Source organism: Aythya ferina, assembly GCF_964211825.1.
Source record: "Aythya ferina genome assembly, chromosome: W".
Lineage (NCBI taxonomy): Eukaryota > Metazoa > Chordata > Aves > Anseriformes > Anatidae > Aythya > Aythya ferina.
The window spans coordinates 8,306,161-8,314,174 of NC_140313.1; the positions used below are offsets into that span (position 1 = coordinate 8,306,161).

The 8,014-nt window shown below is 45.6% G+C and overlaps 1 long non-coding RNA gene across 1 annotated transcript; it reads left to right on the plus strand.

Annotated features, from left to right (window-relative positions):
- Window positions 1–1,042: 1,042 nt before the first annotated feature.
- LOC311426461 lies at window positions 1,043–1,486 on the plus strand. The gene is made up of 2 exons (XR_014686779.1): window positions 1,043–1,143; window positions 1,217–1,486. It is a non-coding gene; the product is annotated as an uncharacterized lncRNA (long non-coding RNA).
- The last annotated feature ends 6,528 nt before the right edge of the window (window positions 1,487–8,014 follow it).

The window sequence follows — 8,014 nt, forward strand, 5'->3', positions numbered from 1 at the left end:
AATACCATACTCCGTGGCACCCACAAAGCTCAGGGAAAGTAGAAATCATTGAATTGAATTGAATCAAACAATAAAACAACAATTGGCTAAATCAATGATCGAGACACACATGCCCTGGATGAAATGCTTACCATTGGCACTTCTAAACATAAGAACTAAACCACACAGTGAGACTGGATTATCGCCATATGAAATGTTATATGGTATGCCTTATTCTCAAGGGATGCCTCTAGGCAACAATGTAGTTGAGGGTCGTAGCATCCAGAAATATATAATTACTATTGGAAGGAGATTACAAGAGCTAAGAGAAATTGGAGTGATGGCTCAAACACCACCTTTAGGATTTGCTATTCATAAGATAGAACCAGGAGACAAGGTCTTAATAAAAACCTGGAGGGAAGAATCATTGAACCCCCGATGGGAGGGACCGTACTGTGGAGGAATGGTTAAGTAAAATAGGACACGTGGATGTTGGGCAGTTAGGAGGCAATGGGCTAGTAAAGTACCGTACTCAACTCACATGAGTCTGGCACATACGCAGCTGGCTGAGAGCCAATCAGGATCAAGGACACGATGCCCTTGAGCGATGGGGAAAGTCCCTAAGGCAGGACGGTGGCTAAAAGAAGGAGGAACTAACTGAAAAGAGTGGGAAATGTTAGCCAATCCTGAGCTTAGTTTTTGCAATATGTATGAGTTGATTATGTTCAAACTAGATAAAAGGCGACTGAGCTATCAATGAAAGTTGAAGTTCATTGTTCTCTCATATTGAGTGTCTGTGTCTTCCTTCCGTCGACAACACCGTACCTTGTTTTACTTACTACTGAAATAGCTGTGAGAACAGCAGAAAGGGGTTGGACCCGCACATCCAGAATAAAAGGACCAGTAACTACCGAAACTTGGAGGGTTGAGTCCGCTCCTGGGGAACTGAAACTAAAGCTAAAGAAGAACTAATGTTCTGGCAGTGACGCTCTGCATGAATTAAGGACGCCAAATAAGGGGGACAAGCCTAAAGGGAGGAAAGGGAGAAGGCAAGACCGGGGCAGGACCCTCCACTGCGGTGTGCATGGTCTACCGAGGGAGGCAACCCCTATGGGTATTGACTGCCGAGTGAGAGGGCCTCGACCGGACTTCTCCCACGCTAAGGTTAGGTTGTCCCGAGAAAATAACATAAGAACCTTTTTTTTAAACCCATATAAAATTGTGATTTGTTTTCCAGGAGCTGGATCATGCCGACAGGCTGAACTGAATGGTAACACAAGCCCCAATCGACCCTGAAAGCGGGCCCAACCCCTTGATTGAAGGCGTCTTGCCTATTATGATCTGTGAGGAATGTTTTAACAATGCGTGTCAATGGAGAGCTTGAAGGAAAATGTATTCGTATGTTCTTTCCTTGAAGTCTCTGATACCTGGGGGTCTCAGAACAACTGCTAACTGTTCTGGCTTCTGAACGGGACACTATGCAAGCCCCTGATATCTGGCCAGGAGATTAAGGAGAAGGGAAAAGCTGAAGGACGGCTAAAAGACAAAGCTCGCAGGGAACGCTGTGCAAGCTTTTGACATGCAGCCAAGGAGTACAAAGAAGAAGGACAAGAAAAAAAAAGCCGGAGAGGAAGACTATGAGGCTTCATCATGGAAGACCTCCAGAGGGACCACCAGAGACTGATACGCATGCTCCAGTAGGAGGGTTCAGATTCCGGAACTAATTATAATAACTCCGTTGTGTTTTTGTTTTTTTTTTTTTAGAAATAGTAATGAATATGTATTAGTCTAGGAGCATAAAAAATCAGCATCTTGATGTAACGGGTGTGCGACTAGGTGGAGCGGAGACTCCCGGCGCACCCAGCGCTGTTTGCTTACCTCTATTCTTTTAATAAATTGTAAACTTTGATTATAGTCCTCTTTTGGGACTGAGCTATTTATAACAACTTGGGGGCTCGTCCGGGATGGTTTTGGTTCCTGGATTTTAATCTAGGAGAGGCGCCCCACCATTTGGTGGCTCCTGTCCGGAACCAATGCCATTTGAACCTGAATAAAGGTAAGCAAAGATTTTGTTTTTGTTATGAGCTCCCTTGCCGGCTGCAGCATTGTTTTTGCCCGTAATTCTGCGCGCGAAGATCTGGACGAAGACGACAGAGTCGTAAGTGTTTAAGGCGTATACCGTTCGGTTGGGTGGGATTCGGTTGCCTGCGTGTGTGTAAGAGTGTGACTGAGACGGAACGTAGTTCCGAAGCGAGCGCGGAGGTCTTCTAACCGATAAGCAAATATTGGGACGTTTGCATGCACAAACACATTGGGGTACACAGGTGTTAAGTGACCATTTACTAAAACAATTTGGTTGCATTGTTGTTTTTTGTTTTTTGTTTGTTTTTTTTTTTAAATAGCAAAGCCAATTACACCACGTTGCTTACCTTGTCAGAAGATAAATAAGAAAGTGTTTCGACAAGCAGCCACGGGAGGGAGAAAAACAGCTTATGGGCCTTCCGAGAGAGTACAAGTTGATTTCACTGAATTGCCCAAGGTAGGGAGGATAAAGTATGTATTGGTAATAGTAGATCATTTAATGCAATGGGTAGAAGCTTATCCCGTAGCACGAGCTACGGCACAAATGGTGGCAAAAATTTTATTAGAACACCTGATACCTAGATATGGGATAATACAGTACATTGGTTCTGATCAGGGCACACACTTTACTTCTAAAATAATAAGATTATTATGTCAATCATTAGGTATTCAGTGGGAATATTCTAAGTGGTATTGGAATATTCTAAGTGGTATTCTTTATCTGCTAGATTATTTCCTCTGGTGTGGTAATCTAATTGGGTATTCAGTGGGAAAATTCTAAGGAGAATCTCCATCCTTTACTGGATGCGGGGGGGAAACCTTGTTACAAAAGATGAGGAAAAGGTGGAGGTGCTTATGCCTTCTTTGCCTCAGTCTTTAGCGGCAATACCGGTTGTTCTCTGGATACCCAGTACCCTGAGCTGGCAGAAGGGGATGGGGGGCTGAATGTGGCCCTCACTATCCACGAAGAAATGGTTGGTGACCTGGTACGGCACTTGGATGCGCGCAAGTCGATGTGGCCGGATGGGATCCACCCGAGGGTACTGAGAGAACTGGCATTGGAGCTGGCCAAGGCGCTTACCATCATTTATCAACAGTCCTGGCTATCGGGGGAGGTCCTAGTTGACTGGCGGCTAGGAAATGTGACGCCCATCTACAAGAAGGGCCGTAGGGCAGACCCGGGCAACTATAGGCCTGTCAGTTTGACCTCAGTGCCAGGGAAGCTCATGGAGCAGATTATCTTGAGAGTCATCACGCGGCACTTGCAGGGCAAGCAGGCGATCAGGCCCAGTCAGCATGGGTTTATGAAAGGCAGGTCCTGCTTGACGAGCCTGATCTCCTTCTATGACAAAGTGACGCGCTTGGTGGATGAGGGAAAGGCTGTGCATGTGGTCTACCTTGACTTCAGCAAGGCTTTTGACACCGTTTCCCACAGCATTCTCCTCGAGAAACTGGCTGCTCTTGGCTTGGACTGGCGCACGCTTCGTTGGGTTAGAAACTGGCTGGATAGCCGGGCCCAAAGAGTCGTGGTAAATGGAGTCAAATCCAGTTGGAGGCCGGTTACTAGTGGTGTTCCCCAGGGCTCGGTGCTGGGGCCAGTCCTCTTTAATATCTTCATCGATGATCTGGATGAGGGCATTGAGTGTACCCTCAGTAAGTTCGCAGATGACACCAAGCTAGGCGCGTGTGTCGATCTGCTCGAGGGTAGGAAGGCTCTGCAGGAGGATCTGGATAGGCTGGACTGATGGGCTGAGGTCAACTGCATGAAGTTCAACAAGGCCAAGTGCCGGGTCCTGCACCTGGGGCGCGATAACCCCAAGCAGAGCTACAGGCTGGGAGAGGAATGGTTGGAAAGCTGCCAGGCGGAGAAGGACCTGGGAGTATTGGTTGATAGTTGGCTGGATATGAGCCAGCAGTGTGCTCAGGTGGCCAAGAAGGCCAACGGCATCCTGGCTTGTATAAGAAGCAGTGTGGCCAGCAGGGCTAGGGAAGTGATCGTCCCCCTGTACTCGGCTCTGGTGAGGCCGCACCTCGAGTACTGTGTTCAGTTTTGGGCCCCTCGCTACAAGAAGGACATCGAGGCGCTTGAGCGAGTCCAGAGAAGGGCGACGAAGCTGGTGAGGGGTCTGGAGAACAAGTCCTACGAGGAGCGGCTGAGGGAGCTGGGCTTGTTCAGCCTGGAGAAGAGGAGGCTCAGGGGCGACCTTATCGCTCTCTATAGGTACCTCAAGGGAGGCTGTAGCGAGGTGGGGGTTGGTCTGTTCTCCCATGTGCCTGGTGACAGGACGAGGGGGAACGGGCTAAAGTTGCGCCAGGGGAGTTTTAGGTTGGATGTTAGGAAGAACTTCTTTACCGAAAGGGTTGTTAGACATTGGAACAGGCTGCCCAGGGAAGTGGTGGAGTCACCATCCCTGGAAGTCTTTAAAAGACGTTTAGATGTAGAGCTTAGGGATATGGTTTAGAGGGGACTGTTAGTGTTAGGTCAGAGGTTGGACGCGATGATCTTGAGGTCTCTTCCAACCTAGAAATTCTGTGATTCTGTGAATATCATACTCTGTGGCACCCACAAAGCTCAGGGAAAGTAGAAAGATTGAATCAAACAATAAAACAACAATTGGCTAAATCAATGATCGAGACACAAATGCCCTGGATGAAATGCTTACCATTGGCACTTCTAAACATAAGAACTAAACCACACAGTGAGACTGGATTATCGCCATATGAAATGTTATATGGTATGCCTTATTCTCAAGGGATGCCTCTAGGCAACAATGTAGTTGAGGGTCGTAGCATCCAGAAATATATAATTACTATTGGAAGGAGATTACAAGAGCTAAGAGAAATTGGAGTGATGGCTCAAACACCACCTTTAGGATTTGCTATTCATAAGATAGAACCAGGAGACAAGGTCTTAATAAAAACCTGGAGGGAAGAATCATTGAACCCCCGATGGGAGGGACCGTACCTTGTTTTACTTACTACTGAAACAGCTGTGAGAACAGCAGAAAGGGGTTGGACCCGCACATCCAGAATAAAAGGACCAGTAACTACCGAAACTTGGAGGGTTGAGTCCGCTCCTGGGGAACTGAAATTAAAGCTAAAGAAGAACTAATGTTCTGGCAATAAGGCTCTGCATAAATTAAGGATGCCAGAAGAAGGGGACAAGCCTGAAGGGAAGAAAGGGAGAAGGCAAGACCAGGGCAGGACTCTCCACTGCGGTGTGTATGGTCTACCGAGGGAGGCAACCCCTACGGGTATTGACTGCCGAGTGAGAGGGCCTCGAACGGACTTCTCCCGCACTAAAGCCAGGTTGTCCCAGGAAAAAGAAACAAACAAGCAAGCAAAGATATGTGTATATAATAAATAAGATTTTTTTTTTAACCTATTGTAATTAGTTTCCCAGGAGCTGGATCACCCTCAAAGGCTGAACAGTAACCCAAGCTCAAATAGATCCTGGAAGTGGGCCCAACCCCTTGATTGAAGGCGTTTCTCACACCCCCACGATACCCCCTGGACGACGCAGAAAGATGTTATACTTCCTGGTACTATTTTTACAAGGGCAATTAAGCCATGGGAATAACTTTTTCATTCTGGGGGAGGAAGTGGCCAAGGCTTTTAACCTTAGCAATTGCTGGGTTTGCGGGGGACCAGGGGGAGCTGAAAGTTGGCCCTGGGTAGCTGGCCCGGTTGAACCTAAGCGGTGGGTTAGTAATTTGAGTGAAGTTCATAATGGTACACAATTCTGGAAAGAGGAAGAAGGCCCGTGGCAATTGCACTCGTCAGAGAAAGGTATATACTGTTTAAACAGAACAGGAACAGTAAAGGTGGGAAAAAGCGTTTGTAAATGGGCTCATCCTGAATGTGGACCTATAAACTGTACAGCAAGTAAAGGAAATGGAATGCTAGGCATGTCCAGCTGAAAAACGGGACTTGGCTGAAATGCTCATATAAGAAAGTTTTTGGACCTGGATGTGAAGCCATGGCAAGAGCACAATCAAAGGGACAATTCGACGTTCAAATCCTGAGTTGTCAGCGTGATAACACCACTAGGGAGCAGCATGTGGTAAGAGTCTACCGCTGGAGGTGGCAAAATGAGCATGGGACACAAGTGTTCTTTAAACATTTCTGGTCAGCTCGTAATATGACAAGTCGTGAAGGAGAACTTAGTCGTCATTGTGAGTGGGAATCTAGTGCGGGAGCTTGGAGGTGTATATATATATGAGTACTAATGGGGCAAACATTGTAACAGGACCGCTTGGTAACGGAAACACTTTGTATTTTCACGCCCCAAGGAATAAAAGAGAATGGGACGGTCCTTTTCCAAATGGGATGTGGGCTCTAAAGGGACATTATTGGGTGTGTGGCAAACAGGCCTATAAAAGGCTACCAAAGGACTGGTCAGGAATATGCTATGTGGGGTACATAAGGCCCTTGTTCTTTTTATTGTCACAAATACAAGGAAATCACTTAGGAATAAAATTATATGATGATCTGAATAGAGAAAAACGATCTATTGATGCTTCCTTAGCCGGAGGTAGTGCTCAAAAATGGAGAGAAAATGAATGGCCCCCTGAAAGAATCATACAGTATTATGGACCAGCTACCTGGAACCCGAATGAGGTAATATCTGGAGCCCGAGAACCTATTTATAATTTGAATCGAATAATTAGGTTGCAAGCTGTCCTCAAAATAATAACCAATCAAACAGCGACAGCTTTGGATCTTTTAGCTGACCAGTCCACCCAGATGAGGAATGCTATTTTTCAACATAGAATGTTGTTCTGCTATTTACTAGCAGAAGGGGGGGGTGGGGTGTGGAAAACTAAATGATTCTAATTGTTGCTTACAAATTGACGATAATGGGAAAGTGGTTAAACAGATAACAAAAGAAATTAGAAAATTGGCCCACGTCCCAGCACAAACTTGGAAGGGTATGGATTGGGATTTATTTTCATGGCTGCCTGGTGGACCATGGGTTAAAAGGATGTTATTTTTATTTTTATGTGCTGTAATGATGTTGTTATTCATACCTTGTATGATACCTTGCTTTACATTATTGATGCGCCGGATGATAAATAGTACATTTGTAATGACTTCATTAAAAAAGGAAGGGGATATGTCAATTATGCTGCTTAAGAATTGGACCTTCCGAGAACGGACTGATGAAATCCAGTTATTAATGACAAAAGTTGAAAAAGAGACACGAATTGAGGATATTAAAAAGAAGATAAGGGATTGTGAGGAATGTTTTAACAATGCGTGTCAATAGAGAGCTTGAAGGAGAATGTATTCGTATGTTCTTTCCTTGAAGTCTCTGGTACCTGGGGGTTTCAGAACAACTGCTAACTGTTCTGGCTTCTGAACGGGACACTATGCAAGCCCCTGATATCTGGCCAGGAGATTAAGGAGAAGGGAAAAGCTGAAGGACAGCTAAAAGACAAAGCTCGCAGGGAACGCTGTGCAAGCTTTTGACATGCAGCCAAGGAGTACAAAGAAGAAGGACAAGAAAAAAAAAGCCGGAGAGGAAGACTATGAGCCTTCATCATGGAAGACCCCCAGAGGGACCACCAGAGACTGATACGCATGCTCCAGTAGGAGGGTTCAGATTCCGGAAGTAATTATAATAACTCCGTTGTGGTTTGTTTTTTTTTTTTAGAAATAGTAATGAATATGTATTGGTCTAGGAGCATAAAAAATCAGCATCTTGATGTAACGGGTGTGCGACTAGGTGGAGCGGAGACTCCCGGCGCACCCAGCGCTGTTTGCTTACCTCTATTCTTTTAATAAATTGTAAACTTTGATTATAGTCCTCTTTTGGGACTGAGCTACTTATAACATGATCCAGCTACGTGGGCAGAAGACGGATCCTGGGGCTATAGGACCCCAATATATATGCTTAATAGAATAATTAGGTTACAAGCTGTAATAGAAATAGTTGTAAATAAAACCGGAG